The sequence below is a fragment of the Halictus rubicundus genome, chromosome 7 (assembly GCF_050948215.1).
Source record: "Halictus rubicundus isolate RS-2024b chromosome 7, iyHalRubi1_principal, whole genome shotgun sequence".
NCBI classification, from domain to species: domain Eukaryota; kingdom Metazoa; phylum Arthropoda; class Insecta; order Hymenoptera; family Halictidae; genus Halictus; species Halictus rubicundus.
In genome coordinates this window covers 17,668,043-17,686,812 of record NC_135155.1, presented here as the reverse complement: position 1 = coordinate 17,686,812, position 18,770 = coordinate 17,668,043, and the positions used below count along the sequence as shown (strand labels likewise).

General features: G+C 40.5%; 2 protein-coding genes across 9 annotated transcripts in view; both read left to right on the top strand.

The window, feature by feature from the left end:
• The window catches only part of Rg (A kinase anchor protein rugose), a 624,229-nt gene that overhangs the window by 284,199 nt on the left and 321,260 nt on the right, over positions 1-18,770 (top strand). The gene's annotated exons all lie outside the window — the stretch shown is intronic.
• Positions 1-18,770, top strand: part of LOC143355807 (uncharacterized) — a 58,063-nt gene that overhangs the window by 38,171 nt on the left and 1,122 nt on the right. The window lies entirely within an intron of this gene.

Genomic DNA, 18,770 nt, shown 5'->3' with positions numbered 1-18,770 from the left:
AAAGCATCAGTTTCAACAAGACCCGTGTTGTTGACGTATATCGAGAATTCACTGTTAGCGTTCCTGATTTTTCAACATTTTTCATTTCTCGAGAAATGAGAAGTAAGTCTATATTTTCTTTTCTTTTGAAATGACTTTGTAAAAAGCATAATGCGTCTAATGTAGAATCAGGCAATCTACTTTTTTTTTTGTAACAAAATCTGTAGCCGTAGAAAAATTTCTTTCATTTTGCGTGGATGTTGGCTTTATCGTATACAGAACATCCAAAAGTTGCTGAAGATTTGGTGTCCTTTTTTCAGTGGACTCAAAAATTTGGAATTCCTTTGTTAGAGTCCGGAATTTATTTTCTTCTGCCGCTAAACTCTTGACACGAAATCCTTGAAGGCTATCTGCAATTTCTAATTCTAACTGTTTTTCCAGTGATAGTTCCTCATTCTGAGAATCTGAAAGTTTTTCACTATTTTCATGAGAATCATTGTTATATTTTCCAAAAAGTCTGCTTAGAATTTGTTTTGCCATTTTATCTGCCTTGGATGTTAAATAAAAAAAATGTATCTTCTGAATCTTTTTGCAGAGATTCTGGATTATGCAGATATTTCATAAGGGATACAACAATCTTGTCTCTTCTTTTAGACATTTCTTCTTTAATAACAACAAGAAAGTCGTTACTCAATTCAGTATTCAGTTTTTCTAAAGTTTTAAATAAGAATTTCAGAGAATTTAAGAATCTATATGTTATAAAATAAATGAGATTCATAAGAATTTTCCTAAATTTAAATTTCTCGAGAAATACTGGAATTTTTCTCGAGAAATGAGAAATAATCAATTATAAAATTTCTCGAGAAGGAACACTAATCCGAGTGCTATTCGTTTCTTTGAAATCGTGGCAAAACTCCAATTGTTCTACGGTCAATATTTAACCCTTACCTAATGGTGCCCGTATTGCTGTATCAATATTCAAAATATTTTTACATTATTAAATTTGTTTGTATTTAATAAATTACTACATTACATTATTGCCTATTAAAAATATTCCAGGTCGGAAGAAATGTTTTGGAGTTAAAATAGCTTCGAGTGCAAAGAGTTAAGCATTACGTTATGCATGCGATAAATATAAATTTTCCATTTCTACTAGGAGCTCAGCCCCAAAAAGAGTTCGAATCATTCCATCCGTGGATGGAGCGATACGTCATCGAATTTGTTAAAAGTGTTTTTATGATTTCCGTAATTGCGCAAAATTCGTGAACACTCTCTAGAATAATGAAGCGACGTCAACGAGAGTATCCTAGTTGCATTAGAGCTGCAGCGGGTGATTCAATCGCCGCGTGGATGACCATTGTATTTCGGAAAATTGGAAACCGGACAGAAATTTCGAAATAATTGGAATCTATCAATTAGAGGCTATCCTAAATCGACCATCGAGTTAAAAACGCCGTGCTTTCGATAGTGTACCGGGCGGGGTCGCATGCCGCGCGGAAATACAATTAAACGAAATGTCATATCCGTTTAACGAAGCATTAATTAAAACGGATTGACCGGCCGTGCCCGTTTTCTGTAACTATTACATTTCCTGCCATTTGTCAATAACCTCGGGGTGAAAACCGGCGTTTTTGCGCCGAAGATTTACCAATTTTGAAATTCGACTTTCTCCAAAATGGTACTCTCAAATCAAAAAATTGTGCTGCACAGTTTTCGACTTATTTTTTCGCGTATATCACCCTGTATATTTTGCTGTATTACGAACATTCGCAGCATCAACGGGAAAACGACGAATGGAATAATACGGTGATTCCGGGGAACGACGAATAATCCGCCGGCGAAGCTGAAGAGAGTTTCTGAAATTAGTTATCACGTAGATCGCAGGTTCAACAGAGTATACCGGGTACTTTCTAAAATAACGGTTTTATCCCATAACCATTATCGTATTCATGAAACACGGGTTCCATCTTTGCACAATGCGAAGGATCGACTGCGTGTGTGAGAGCACGTCACCCACACGCGTACAATGTCGATGCAGCGTTTCACAAGAAAGAAAAAAAAAAAGAGTGTACACGCGTGGCTTCGCGGTATACCAGAGAGCGGGGAGTACGGGCCTGTGCGTGTAGGCCCGTGAACAATATGCGTGGCAAACAATGAGATGGTCCATAAAAAACGCGGGGGAAGCTTAATGGCGACGTGTACGTGTCACCCGGTGAAATCGATACTCCGTTGCCTTTTTTCTTTTCCCTCGCGGTGCTCTACTCGCCCGTTAACCTGAATAACATCGAGGTCTCGATACCGAGCGCGTAAACAGAAATTAAAAAATAAATTAATTAAAAAATTGCTTGCCCGTCGCGTCGTTGTCAATTTGAATGTCCCGCGGCATCTAACACAATATCGTCTTAGAGCTGTCTTAAAATTTGAAACAAATTCTGATTTCCTGTATCTTGCAATTTATTTTGTAAATAAGTTACAAGAATTTTCAGATTGTTGTCGTAGCGGATTGTATCAGTCTTAATGTTTGCAGGTGAAGTACCATGTCGCATCTAGTTATAACAGTTTCGCGGTCTACCGACAAAAATTATTTCTCGTAAAATGGCAACTAAAGGCGAACAATTTTCGAATTTATACCAAGCATAAGAATGTTACTGTCGCCTAAAAATAGTTTCGCCTAAAAATAATTTGAAACGTGAAATAGCTTACTAGAGACGAACACTTTGAACGTCAAGATTTCCCCTAAAATATAAACAACGATCTGAACCACCAGAATGAAATAAATCTGCAGTACTCATTTTCAACGGCCAAACGACGACTGCCTTTATTTTAAAGACTAGCTTTCCACACTAGCTTCCAAAATGTGATACCAGAATGTGATACCGTGTAGCATTTCAATGAAGCGGATTTTCATCCTGTTCATCCGGCACGTAAAGTCGAACGTTATTCATTTCGCGACGGCGACATAATAAATCGCTTTTCCGCGGGTTGTCGCGCGAAAGAACATCAAAGTTGCGGCCGTACGGCTGCTCCAAGATGGAGGCAGATCCTAAGAGCAATCGACCGTTCTACGTACACCTGCAAGCGACTGTATCTCTTATTTTCGTGGCGTTTTGATGTATCGATGGGACCGCGCCGGTGACAAGATGTTGACGCAACGTCGCGGATGGAATTTTATTCGTACACGCTGTCAGCAATTAAACGTGACAGAATTTGTTCAGTTTCGAGCTGAAACTGCGGCGCGATTGAACTTTGTTTAGGAATTCCATTTGACGACTAGCCCCGTGACAGCGTACATGACGGAAGCTCGTTTTTTCGGGGACCGTTTCGATATTTTCAGACGTTCTGCGACACCATCGAACGGGCGTTGAAGGACATCTTTAAATGCATTTGCATTTTTAGTATGTGCTGACACGTCCCTGACACGTTTTATGCTTCTTTATGCGAAATAAAAATGTTGCGGGTCAATTGGAAGAATTATTCTGTTGAAAATATTCGATCTTTCCAAAAGTTCGTTTCGCTTTCCATTCATGCGCACAATATAACTGTGTTGGAGAAAGCTAAGGCAGTAATGAAACGTTAACGAACTTTAACCTCTGACATCTCGGAAACCATTGTCAATCGAACGAAAACATTTGCGCCGATCCGTGTCGGGTGCCCCCAAAAACGAAATTGAATTTGCAACAGGCCATTCGATAGCTTATCCAAAGAAGTGCCAATTTTCAACCCCAAATGTCGACATGGGGTGTAGTAATGGGGTGACGAAGAGAATCAGGTTTTCCCGTAATTTCTCTTATCCTCCTCAATTGAAAATTCTGAAAAAAATCGGACACATTTTTGCTATTCGAGTGCACATCTATGAATTATTTCAGAATTTTCAGCTTCGAAACCGAATTTTAACAAATAAAAAAAGTTTTGAAGTACCGGTTTCTCGAAAGAGTTATGAGATACTAAATTTCTATTTTTAGTTTCAGCATCTCGCTATGGTTGTTAACTTATAATTCTTCAGGTTTTTCAATTGAAGAGAATTTTTCACTCTATTATTACCCCCCATGTCGATATATAGGGTTGAAAATTGGCACAAAGTATTTTCTTTGGACAAGCTATCGAATAGCCTATTACAAATTCAGTTGAGATTTTCCAAAATCGAGGGTCCCAGACGCACAGTAGTCCCAATCGACGAATTAGGAGGAAAAAATACTAAAATAATTTTTTATGTTGAGCACAATACCATTATTTATATATTTTTTAATTCTAAATTGAATGATGCCATAACGAAATCGATGCGATTAATAGTTTTCGATATATGGTGATGCAATTTATGATTAAAAAATTTATAACTTACTGGGACAGATGATTATTTTTCAATTTAGCATTCCTCTGATGATAATTCAGTATTCTACTTGCCCGTGAGCATCGGAGGGCGCCGTTGCCCGGAGCCGTGCCCGCGGGCACCCGTTCGATTTGAAAAATGTTGACCTCCTGTACTTTCTGGCTCATTCTCTAAATCATTTACGAGCATATGACGATTCTTGGTCATATGTCCCGCCGAGTCATAGCACGCACTCTGTCTACAAAAAAATTATTTCTCACAAAATGGCAACTAAAGGCGAAAAGCTATTGAATTTATATCGAGTACAGGAGTGTTACTCTTGCTTAAAAAATAGTTTCAATTAGTAACATTTAGTAACTTGGGTTCTGCACTCCACAAAACGTGGAATAGCTTACAAAAGAAACGAGGACCATGTGTATCAAGATGTCCCGAAGTAGAAATAATAATATGAGTCAATAAATTGAAATAAATTTGTAGTTTCATATTTACCTTCAACTGTGGAATTCATATTATTACGAATATAAAAGTATTTATAATGCCAGGTAATCGGAACACACGTTTTCACATACACTATTTCGCGACAAGCGATCGAGTAACCTAAAACAATTATGCGTTGCGACGCGATATCTGCGTTCGTCGTTCGTTTCATTGTGAACGAGACTAATGCCAGAGGTCACTTTGTGTCTCTGTGGGATGTATAGTACATAAGATATTCATTGATACGTGTTTTTCTTTATCTTTAATTTTTAACTTTTTTCCACCTAATTCATCGATTAGGACCACTGCGAGACGGAGAGAATTTTTTCAAGCTGTAGACATCTGCTGCGAACGGAAAAGCCCCTAGTAACTGAATCGCGAATAGTGAATAAATGTCCCCGGGTCGGTCGGTCGATCGATCGATCGATTATACTGGCGACCGTGCGAAAGACTATTACCGGCCCGTTCTCGTTGGCATTAGGACAAATTAGAACCGTGCTTGGACCGTGGAATCAATTGTTGGCCCGTAATTCCCAGTGGCCAGGCTCGCCGTTGTCTCCGCTCGATGTAATGACCGAAACCGTGCAATTCCGGCACTCGACGCTCGGCTACCGGCGTCGAACGAATCCCTTCGGTCGATCCTGCTGCCTGCTTAATTGCTCCTCATCACTGTCTCGCGTAATTGGTGTCGAACCGTGAACGCACGAAGACAAGGAAGGAAGCGCCTAACGAACTGTCGCACCGACGCCCCTTAAATCCCGTTTTCGTTCCCCGGGCTGAAAACAATCCACCGACGTACGTGACTCGGAAGACACTGGCCTGCCTCTCGGATCCACCTCGATTTCTAGATCGACGGACATTCGTCACGATCCGGACCCTCCCGGATCGTTAATTACGCGTGTCGGACTACCGAGACGGCAGACTTTTAATTCCTCCAACCTCCGGCTACAGTGAATTACGGATCCGAAAGTTCCAATCACGATATCAGCCCTACCCTTTTCCCGTTGTTTATTAACCTTTTAAACGGGGCTGACGAATTCGTTCGTCATTCACCCATTTATTGGACGATGACAGCTCGAAGTGATGTTATTCAATTTTGTTGATACTAAAATCGAATGAACCAGCTTAAATAATTTATTTTGTTCTGAGGGAAGGTGACATTGCGAGATGTTATGGAGGGGAATGGGTTGGAAATAATTACCGATATCAATTTACCGAAGTTCTTTCCTGAATCTAGAAGTTCCAATCACGATATCAGCCCTACTCTTTTCCCGTTGTTTATTAACCTTTTAAACGGGGCTGACGAATTTGTTCGTCATTCACCCATTTATTGGACGATGACAGCTCGAAGTGATGTTATTCAATTTTGTTGATACTAAAATCGAATGAACCAGCTTAAATAATTTATTTTGTTCTGAGGGAAGGTGACATTGCGAGATGTTATGGAGGGGAATGGGTTTGAAATAATTACCGATATCAATTTACCGAAGTTCTTTCCTGAAAATCTTTTAATAGAATTGTTTAATGTTACATCTAGCATGTCTTATCCACTACTTGGAAGATACTATAATTTATAAGAATTTGAGGATTTACAAGAATGCCCACCCGGAGCTAGGTTAAGGTAGGCCAAGGAATTTTTAAATGACCCTTGGTCCACCCTAAGCTAGCTAAAGGTCGACAGGCAGCTCTGGAGGACTTCTGGTCATCTCCAAAGTAGGCAAGGGTAGGCTAGGGAATTCAGGTTAGGCTAGGGCAGCTATGAAGGACCTCTGGTCAACCCCAAGCTAGACCATGGCCCTTCTGGTCCCGGAGCCCTTCCACTCTTGCCGAAGCGCCCGGCCCGACTGACTGACGCGCGCTCGCCGAGCTCAGGTGCGCAGTGCGCAGCGATGCTCCACTCTCCCCACCCCAATTCATTTCGGTAGATCTCAATCGCTGTGATAGTAATTTTGATAGTAATAAATTTGTTATTTCTAGCTTTTTAATGTTTGTAACCATTTCTTTTAGTAATAATGTCAACACGCATTCCCTTGACCATCTTATCATCTAATTTTTTAGTAAAAATGGATAATAATACTCGAGATGCAGAGTAACTTTTAAAGCATATCTTGAACATTTCAATACAGGATGTAAGAAAACCACATATTCTGTTATCGAACGAACCAAAATTTTTGCAATCTGTCAATTATTTCTAATTTTTTTATCGTGCTAAAGACAGAACGATATACAGAAAATCATTTGAATTGAAATTGCCGTCATTTTCTAAATAATCAGGATTTTTATTCCCCTTTGGTATCAGATATAACCACACTCACACCGATTAATAAACAGCCTCATCTTTCTCATTCCACACGTTGTCCAAAGCATACTCTGTAAAAGAATACACTACAACTCACGCAATTTTGATCATTTCTACTTTAAAGAAATCGCACATGTACTCCAAATATCAATGATTATGTGTGCAAAACAACACGCGTGCCAAGGGTTCAATAGTTTTTCCGAAAGAAATTCCTAAAAATTCACGGGAAAACAACAACGAAACAGAATTTTCATTCGGTTCGAAAGAAATTCATAGCATAATCATAGACTCTGTTCAGAATCTTCGTCACTAGTCTCTGTCTGAATGTTGTGGTACAGGGGTTTAGCTCGAAATTAAGTCGACCGAAACGATCGGGGCAGACGGGAATTTTCTGACGCGTCAGGCCCGACCCGAGATTCCTTTGATCGTTCGCAGATTGCATCGCGAATTGCTCGCCGGCGGGAAATCGAATTTCCTGGGAATCGTCGATACCGGCGAGCCTGGCCGAGCCCTTTGCGTGGATTTCGCAGCTCTCCGGCATTCGCAGAGAGTCGGAGCTCGTTAGAACGGAACACGCGCGTCCGATACGCGTCGTTGGCCGGCGCGAGTGCATTTTCGCCTCTGCGCTGCTGCACGCACGTTGTAAATTTTCACGGGCTATGAGCCTGGAAATCGACTCGCCGCCGCAATCCCAACCGAAACGCGGGTTCCGTGCCGCGATCCTATCGGAATCATGTGTAATCGGTTTATCTTTGACTCGGACGATCCCTTATCCCCGCAGGGTGTCTATTTCGTCTCAATGCGATGATATATCAGGGACGTATATGTAATCAATCATTTTGAAATGTGAAACAAACTTTGTAGTAAATTCAGGTTTCATCAGGATCATTATCAAGGACAGTCATCTTTCCTGCAAATTTGCAATCTCCCTCTTATAGAAATCCAGGGTTCGTCGAGCAAAATATGACTCGAGGTGCCTCGTTACATCTTCTTTTGATCTGATGATAGTGGCCCGCAACTAATCAATTATTTCGAAATCTAAAACTAACTTTGCAGAACATTCAAGATTTATTTCTTTATTTATTATATAATCTCCATCATTGTACAGTTTGCCATCTTTCCTGCAAATTTGCAATCCCCCTCTTATAGAAATCCAGGGTTCGTCGAGCAAAATATGACTCGAGGTGCCTCGTTACATCTTCTTTTGATCTGATAATAGTGGCCCGTAAGTAATCAATTATTTCGAAATCTAAAACAAACTTTGTAGTACATTCAAGTTTTCACTTCTTAATCTATTATACAGGGTGGGGCATTTAAATGGGAACACCTAAATATCTCGGTTATTGTTAGTCGTACAAAAAATCTCCACAGAATAAAGTTGTACTGTCTCGAGGGGCGAATTTGATGATGGTAAAAATGTTTTCTCAAGGTCATTTTTTTACAAGCTTTCAAGGTCATCGATATTTCTTTAAATGGAATCATATATTTTTATTATCGCTATGAGATAACCGAGGTCAAGACGAATCCAACGACCTGTAATATTATGACCTTCACGTGACCTTGAGTTTGTTATCGCCAACGATTTCACACCATACATTTGTGAATACGGTACATTGTTACCGTGCGTCGGTATATTTCTCTATTACGTTAAACATAATTTGTCGTACTAGAAAAATAGCGATGGTATAAGTTATTTTTGTATTTATTTTATTTGATTTTTATTTTTGTATTTGTTATTGTTTTTATTATTATTTTTTTTTTATTATGTTACGAAATGTATTTTTACTATATCTATACTTTAGTTTATTTTATGTTATGCAACGTCCGAAATGCGGATTATTATTTGAGTTTATTTTACTGTATGTGTTGTTAAGTTAAATGACGATATCTCTCTCTCTCTCTCTCTCTGGCGAGTAGGGTGCGTGTGGTAATTTAGGTTAAGTTAGGTTTAAGTAGGCTACGAGCGGTTAGGTTTAAGAGATTGGAAGGGGATAAGAATTTGTAACCCTGAGGGGATCGAACAAACTATTCATTCATTCATTCGTTCATAAGTTATTTAAGATGCAGAATTATCCAATATCCAAAACAGATTTTCCCCGAATACATGTGTGATCGTCCTCGGTCCAATTGAACAGCGCGAAATCAATTGTCAGCCGCAATTCCCCAACCGCCGGTTTCGTGAAACGTTTAAGACCCGGGAAACACGTTTCGGGAAGCATTGGGGTCACATGGTGTCCCATAAGAGGTTGCTAATTGCTCGGCAACGCCCATTGGCCTGACTACAGGCGAAGTTCGAGCTTCGATGGTGAATCGATCGACCGTTCTCAGCGAAGTTCTTTCTCCCGTGGAATCCGCTTCGACTTCGTCGCCGGGGTCCATTAGCATCGTAAACAACGATGCTAAATCTGTCGTTCTCTCTCCCGACGAGCTCGCTTGCTCCTGGAAACCGGAGGAACTCACCTTTTTCTAGTCGGGAGACCGACGTCGTCGTCGGACTGCCATCAGGGGCAGCTCATAAATCGTCCTCACGACTCCTCTCTCGTTTCTTCACGACCCACTTCTTCATGGGAACGGCACCTCTCTGACGATGTCTTTCATTCGTCATCCGAAGTGCCGCTGTAACGTAGACGCGCAGAATGTTTCTCCGTTTTTGAGCAGCGCGCTCGAACCTCCATTCGATTTACCAAATCCCTGTCGCCAGTCTCCTTTACTTCTGCTCGATCGATTTTTACTTTCTGACGTTAACCCTTTGCACTCGAGCGGTGACTCTGAAGCACCACTAGAAATTGTTGTGGCATTATTTCAAAGAAATTACAAAAAATATTGCAAAATATTTTTTACATTACAAGATTTGTATTCAATAGATTACTAAGAGAATAAAATGAAAATATTCCAAGGCGGAAGAAAAATTTAGTTTTACGATGAAAATAGCGCCGAGTGCAAAGGGTTAAGATGTCAAGGTGGACCATCATCGTGTTTCTTCCCGAAGACCACTTGTCAATTTTCAATAAAATTGTACAGGCTGAGGCACTAACTATTGCCACCTAAAATAACTCCGAAAGCGTGATGGTGGCAGAAAAGTTTTCGAAACAAAAGATCTACAAAAATCGGTGCTCGTAACCGAGCGAATCTGGGAATAGATTCTACTCAAATACGAAAGCAACGAGATGAGAAGAGTCTGCCTGAAAATGGAAAAAGAGCGGGAAGGAGACTCACGATAAAATATAAATGTTGCGAACGCGTTGCAAAGAAAGTTTGCTCTGCGAAGAGATTCGTGAACGAAATTCGTGATAGAACGTGGAATGAAATTTCCGAGTGGAAGCGCGACGATGATAGAACGTTACTATATCGTTGAATGTACGTAATATCGCGCGGAGTCATGCGCCAATCAATTTCGATCAGGAAAACCGCTAAGCGTCATTACTAATGACGAAGTCTGTCGCTTTATCTCTCGGCCGGCCTCGTTAGAGTTTCGTGCACGCCGAGCTCCATTAGTAGAAAGTGCATACGTTACGCAATGCGAAACCGTACCGTTAATGCGCGTTATCCTCAGGATTCCCCTCGTTCGAACCAATTTACAGGTATTTGCAGAATACACGACGAAAGCTGCGCACTGTCTACGAAGGATTACCGCGATCGTTGCGCATCGCGTTCATCAGCCGGCGCAGGGACACGTTCTCGTTGCGGGAATTGAACGTGTATCATCGAAATCCGATGATCGGTGTGCCGGCCGTCATCGATCTTAACCCAGCGGGAACAATCTAAATTGTAATGGAGCGGCCATTGATGTGCTCGCAGCACGTTGCAAATCTCAAATTACTTAACGTTACGCTCTGCGGGACGATGGAACCGACAAAATCGAATGACTATCGAGTTGGCCTTGAGGTTCGATTCTACTCTAATTCTAGAAAATACGCTCGGCTACGTTAGATATCTCTTTCTATTTATCAACACTTATCATCCGTAAACAATGTCAAACAGTGTCAAAATTAATACAGTCGTAATCGAAACTGCTGAGTTAAAGCTTGTTGAACTCTTTCGGATCCTGCAAATCTCAATGAAGCAATAGTATTAGGAATAAAATTCTGTTTAAAATAGGATTGTGCGTGGCTGTGCGTAGTGCTATTACTGCACAGAAAATATAATAAAAACAACCGGTTTAAGAAGAAATACTAAAAAGAACTATTTAAGAGAACGTCCTATCTCAGAGAGAAGGGAGTGTGCGATAATAAATTATTTATTATTATTATCCCGCTAGGGATTAAGTAGCTCCATCGTGAAAATGTCCTAAAATTAACGGAAAATCATAGTTACCTAGCAGGAGGAGCCAAAGAAGATTTTCACGAGGGAACTTCGCAGAGGAAGTTCCTCGTGTGCCAGCGCGCTGCCATAACCAAACAGCATTATCAGGCGGATGACAAGGCGGGCGAAATTTTCATAAAACGCGAATAAATTGACCGAGGTAAACCGAGCGAGCAAGAATCGCAAACACCGTTCGGCTCGTGAAGTGACGATTGTCCGCGCGCCACTGTAAACACCTGATTATTTCATTCGATGGGGCAATAACGCGGCGCAAACAATCGTGGCGGATCAATTATTGAAGGGTTATCGATTCGCCGGGGGAACGAACGGGACGAACGATGTATATTTAATCTGCGGAAGAGCCGCGGCCAGGAAAAGTTCCGCGACGCGCGTTCTAGACGGTCTTCGAGGCGTCTGGAAGCAACAGTTTGTCCTTAACGATTATAGCCTAATTACGGGAGCCGGGTCGCGTTTCGACGTCGAGGAACCATAATTTATGAATGCGCCCGGCGAGCTTCCCGCGAGAACCGTCGCACAGTGGTCCCAAATCGCCAAAACGTGGTGAAAACCTCACAACTTCTTAAAAAATTATTGGTTCTGCTTGAAAATTGGCATTAGGCCGTTTTTGGGGTCGGGTGGGATCACGAATCTGAACTTGAAATTAGAAAATTCGCTGTCTCATATTGACCTAAACGAGGGGAAAGACTAATTCTCCGGATAGCAAACTCTACCCTTTGTATTGCATAAAGTAGGTATTCTATTCGCACTTCATGGTTCCCAAAGAAGAAAGAATTGAAGAATTGCTGGTCTTTTTACGTACAATAAGATCCCATAATAAAAAATATAGGTTTCCATTTGAAAAAACAAAGTCGACCTTCGAATGACCTTGAAAACGACATCCAAATAAAAAACTGATACCGCCTTGGACACTTGTTTTACACTTTTTTAGTATCTTTCATACTTTTCGAGATATTCGGCTGGAAAGTTTTCAAATGAACAGCCATAAAAACAGCGTTCGTGTTTGAAAAATATAAAAAAATTTCGGATATATGATTCTTTATAAAAACACTGACGTTCTATTCAAAATCTGTTTAAATTTTACAGAAAGGCTCAGTGCATATCTCTCACAGTTTGACAAGAAATGCAAGGAAAGCACATAAAATACCTACTCTGCGTTACAAAAAACAGTGCCTCGACCACAGAGGCACTTAGGGGCAGCTGATTTTTTTTAGAATTGCAAGATAATACTATGTAGCAGAAGCTCCAACAAGTTTCAGCGCTAGACCGTGCGAGACTTGCAACTTTTACTCTAAATCGTAAAAATTGATGCCTTCACTTTTGCTCTCTCTTTGCATACATAGTTATCAGTTAACAGTAAACATTTGGCACTAAAAACTATGCAACTTACCTCCACAAACAGCATCCGTAATGCACAATTAAAATCGAAACGTTTCAACAGAATTTGTACACTGTGCACTTGAAATTCGCAATGCGCTTCACAAGCTTAAAAAGGTATGGTCTAATGAACTCGAAGTTCGGACTGTGACTGTTGGTCAGCTATAAAAAAAAACGACCTTTTTGTTGACCCCGACTTAGAAACACTCTTAGAGTAACCAACCCCATACTTAAAACTTACCTAACTGAAAGTTCGTATTTTAGGTTTTGGCCACGTTTTCCGGCTTTGGGACCACTGTGCGAAATGATCTAGACACCGTGTCTGACATGTTCACGCGAACGTTTATTGAATTCGTGTTTTCCGTCCGTTTGAAAAAATGTTGTGTAACAAAGTGCACAATGGGAGATTAAGATATTAAACGACGGTCGAAACAGGTGGTCCAGTTACAAAACTGACGTTCGCGAATGGATAACTATGGACGACTTCGCGACTCCGACCTTTATCCCTTCGGAACGGCAATCCGTCACTTGGAGACAGCGAGCGAGCGGCGACGACAAACCTTCGGTAAAGGGACGTCTGAGGAGCCTCCACGAGGTACCATAATCCGACGATGATGAATCCCCTTGTCCTGTAATCCGTTCCCGTCAATCATCCCGGATAAAACTTCATTACCTGATAATAATAGAGAAATAGATGGATCCCCGTCATCCATAACGCGCCTCGCGTGCTGCCGTCGCTGGAATATCGGCTCGTGAGAACAGACCTTTAATTCGCGCTTAATTCTCGGCGTAATCAATTTCACCGAGAGGAAGTTAGCCCTTGTGATTTTTTTAAGTCTTATTTTTTGACGGGACTGCACGTGTATGCATGAAAATAGGGGTTCAGACGGTGATTCAGTTAGATCAAACATGATTTCATCTACTGTACCAACAAATCAATTTAAAAACTTTTTATCAGTCTAGACATTTAACTTAGAATAACTGCTGTTATTATGTTACGACTTATTTAAATGTCAATCTATTCCAACTTGCAAGTCCTATTTGTAGATAATATCTACCTCTTGAACAGTAGTGCGTTTTGCACAAGGTTTTTATTATTTATGAACAACGATGTTGTTTTAACTCGGTCTCGTTTTATCTCATCCCTTTATTCGTTTAACTTAACAAGGGCCATGTTTGATTGAGATGATGTCAGTTTTTATTCGACCACGTTTCAGTTAACTGGTACCATTCCGACTGACACGAACTCTCGCAATAGACTGCATAATTTTATTTCGTTGTCGGATTATAAGCATGCGGGATCGTTTAAACGATTCCATGATTGACAAGTTTCACTCGCAGAAATGCAGTTGCATTTTTCCGATACGAGCGGACACGAATAATTGCGCTAAATTCGATTTTATTTTAACGATCTTTTGTTTCGATGTTGTTTTAATGTTTAATTAATGGATTCCATCGATGAAATCGTGATTGATATTGATACCTTGTGTACGGAGGATATGTTTCCAAATAATTTTGGATGCATTCAAACAAATGGCTATCGATGTTTATCAGCTCCATTATGTTTGATATACATTTCCCATTATACGTATAATAAGCATTAGTACGCCGGAGTAAAGCAATATTGATACGCAATAGAATCTGTTTGCACAGAGTAAATCAAGAGAAACAGAACGTCGGAACATCTCGATTGAATATGCTAAATTACGTGCAATGCTACGTGAATTAATAGATCCATTAATAGACCTGTTTTCAATCTCCGTGCAAAGGTTTCTGGAAAGTAATTCAAATACATTAAATCCTGCATTATATGAACACCCGCTATGTGAATGCCCTATTGTATAAACACCTGTTGTTTGGACTGTCTGTTGTATGGACAGTGCATTTCCTATTAGAATACTGTATGTAAATACAGTAACAATAAACGTTTACATATTTGCTTCTGCAGGATGAAATCTATTACAATGATTCAGTATGAAATTGACGTAGTATTTCGAACCATAGGTACCATTTGGTACCTATCGTGTCTTTGAAACTTACGCGCACAGTATTAAAAAGTAAATAACTGTTATAACCAAAAAGAAAAGAAAAATCATGGAATAACAAGTATGTCATCGACTAAAATCTTATTGGTTACAAATAAGGAGTACAAGTAAAATAAAGTAAATAGTAAGGTTCGATTGAACTGATTTTTACACCGAGCTATAGTTTAGGAAACAGTTGACACCCTCTATACATTTACGAATCTATGACCAAAAACTTCATACATTTCGGAGAAAGTTGTAAGTTTGAATTTACTATGGATTTTTACGATTTTGAGCTATACTGTGCGTCGAGTAAAACGCGGATCGAACGCCGTCGCATAATTCCCTCGTAAAGACGGAATTGAGACGATGATTTCGGCCGGTTTACGGCCGCCTGCAACGTTGCAATTAATTTTATTAACCGCAGCCAGGAGCACTCAGCCAGCCAGTATCTTAACCCCTAACTGTTGAACAGACGCGACCTAATCTGTTCTCTTTAATTCAGCGCGCCCGGTAGGAACGTTTTATCTTCTTGAACTTTGACCTATTCCCCGCCGGTTCGTTTGGAAAAGTTGATGCCTTCGTTTGAACTAATTGGTGCACGGATCTCGGCAAAAACGGCCGGCCGGATTAAGTGAAGGGTAGTTTCGCTGTATTTGTTAGCAGACCGTGGAAGTTTATGTAGATTTACGCTTTTGTAGGGACGTTCAAAGCAAATTCGATCAAAGAATTCACTGAGTCGAGAGCGAAATGACACTCTGCTGTGTTCTATCGAACTCCGTGATTTCGAATTTTTTGGGAGCTGTTTAGGAAAACGTCCCAGTGGCTGACAAATTTCATTTATTTTTTACCTTATTTATCAATATAATTGAAAATAAAAATTGGTAGCATAAAGTAGAAACACTCATGAATATAAATCAAAATGATCATTATATAAAATTCAAAGTTATCAATTAAGAATTATTATTTTGAAACGTGTGTCATATCTATAACAAAGCTTCAAGAATTTCTTAAGCTTTTACTAAGAAATCTCAGCTAATATATTAAGCAAATATTTCACTATATCTGATATTTTATTTTACGAGAATGAATTAATAAAATAAATATACTTTAATATGTAAATCATATATTCGAACGGGCAAGAAAATTAATTTTTTTACTATAGAATTATAAGGTTTACATATTGGGACAACAGTTTCCTCAATGTGCCCGTAGGGGACCGTTGTGTTGTACAGTCTTTTCTCGATATATGTCGCAAATACCCTGGCTGACAAAAGTCGCAGAACTATCCCCACTACCGCGGGGTATACCCCGTGAGGGGCCCCGAACCTCGAGAGGGTACGACATTCAGCGTGCATCAAAGAATAGTATCTCCTTGACGATATATGTCGCTGGCAACACCCGTGTTGTTGACATATATCGAGAAAACACTGTACCAGTAATTGACCGATCAGCACGTGGCTGAACAGGTGAGTTTTCATGCGGAAATATTGAGGATTTAATCATGTTATATAGTAAATCGTAATAAATAGTGTTTATTTTTTACATCTGTGTATTCTTGAAGTATATGTACAGTAACCTTAAAAGTTTAGATTCATATGATATTGAACTTTATCTTTGTTTTAAATGATCTTGTGTATATTTTTGTTTTCTCGTTTCTGCCACGGTCAATTTATAAAAGAGAAAAGACAAAAGAACTTTTGAAGAGATAACAGGTAATGTCCCAACTTTCAGTAATTACATCGTATTAGCTTCCAAATTACACAAAACTTGTTTAATTTTATGGTAGTTTTACATGTTAAATAAAGAAATACCTTACCGCTATTCCCTAAGGGCTCGGTCTCCGTAGATTCGCGATAAGGTAGAGTGACTACATTACCGACAAAAAATCGTTTTACGTCCCACAAGTTTTCGTCCTTATATAAGAATATTTTGTCGCTGGTAAAGGGCTCGTTCGAAATAGGAAGGTTCAATCTAGCGCGCGCTGGTCAGGAGCTGCCGAGATTATGCAGATATTTGGTAACATAAGCGTTAGAAGTAGCCCAAAAATTGACGATGCGCATGCCGTGGAATCCGAGCATTTTTCTGCCATTGGATGAGTTTTCTGGATGAAATCGAGAGCAGCACGCGCTAGAAAATATCTCCGGCTACAAATTGAGCTATACTTTGTCTTGATTCTCTGCGAAATAAAGCCGAAAACTTGAAGGACGTTTCTGGCGTCAGAATTGATAATATCGATAATACAGAGCAAACAATGTGACAAGTTTAGTCACAGACTTAAGACCAAGACGGATCTTAAGTCTGTGTCTGAAGGCTGTGAATGGAAATTATTATATAAAAAGTCGCGTGACTATCCCGGGCCCTTAAGACTCCGGATACTGGGACGTTTACCTTACACGGTACTGTACGATACTTGTTTTATAAATCTTGAACGTTTACTTCGATTTCGCCGTTAAAGCAAAATCCGTGAAGGGATCTTGCGAAAAGATGAGAGAAGATTAAGCGATACTTACATTTCCGAATCGGTGGTTTCGCCCCCGGGGATCAAATCCCGAATAAATGTAACAGACGAGCGAGACCGTTCTCCGTAGAACGCCGTAGAAAGTAGCTCGGAGGATAAAAACATTTATGGGGCCGGTCTCATGAAAGCAAAATCCGTGTGATTACCCTCATGTTTACTTCGGACGTTCAACGGCGATCGCCTTGTGTTTCCCTCGCACGCAGACACCCTGGCTTATTAGAGCATACGTTATTCACCTCGCGAGTGTTCCGCAGAAAGCATGAAAGGGCTCTCGAGAGGGAAAATCTGTTGTCATATCCGGCGCCGGGATATGTTTATAGCAATTCGTCCAGCGTGACCAAAATGCAAAAAAGCGCGTAAACCACTCGGGGCTGTGACCGGATTACCGAATAGCGAAATAAACCGCTAAATTCTCTCGAGGCTCAAGCAACCGTGAATCGTAGAATTCCCGCGGGAATAAAACTTTTACTCTCCTCGCGACGACCATGAATGCTCCACTCCGCCGTCGTAACATGCAAATGGGGGGTGGGGGGTGGGGGTGGGCGAATTCATGGCGACGCATGAATCTCTTCTAATATACATATTCATCCGTAATTTACATTTCCGGCGCATTACACCGGCCGCGGCGCAATTCGTTTCAATTCTTCGCCGGAGTCAATTTCCCGGAGCTGCTGCGATCAACGATTCCGTCGCGGCCTGGTTGCCTGCCAAAGATCGGCCGAATTAGATCGGCTATTGCACCGTCACGGATGCTTGATAATCGCTTACTTCACACACGACAAACCTGTCTACGCGTGTGTGTGTGTGTCCAACTACTTGGAAGGGAGTTTCGGTTGAACGCTGATAACGGCTGTGTGTATCTTCTGCGTTCCCAGCGATACCGATACAGGTGCCCCGGGGGTGTTACGTGACAGAAGGAGCTCGGAAAATGGCGAAAGTTAATGTTCGACTGTGCGTCTTTCGCATATGAACAGTTGATTGTTTGTATGTATTGATTGTATTGGTGTGGGCCGGTTTTATCGAGTGGCCAAGGTCATCGAGGATCTATTCCCGCCACTTGTACCCTAACGTCCCCACCACGTTGCATTTTCATCATTCGCAGGGCTACTTAGGGGTCCTCGTTTTATTTTAAACACAGCTTTCACCTCGTTCATTGGTTAATTCATTTAGTCCAATGCAAAGAAGTACAGTGAAGTCTTGATCTAAGCCAAAAAGCTCGAGCTTTTTCGAATTTGAAATTACGAATTTCGCACGAAAAATATGGTTTTGTTTGTACAAATTTTTGCACAAATGTTTAGGTAAATACATGTGCAGAAATCTTATGGTATATACATATATTTATAATCCTTAGTTATCATTATATGCTGCTGGTTAAGATTTTGTGCCTTTAGCCCCAAAATCCATATTTTCTTACGTTTTCGTGCGTTTAAACGAATTTCGCTCACT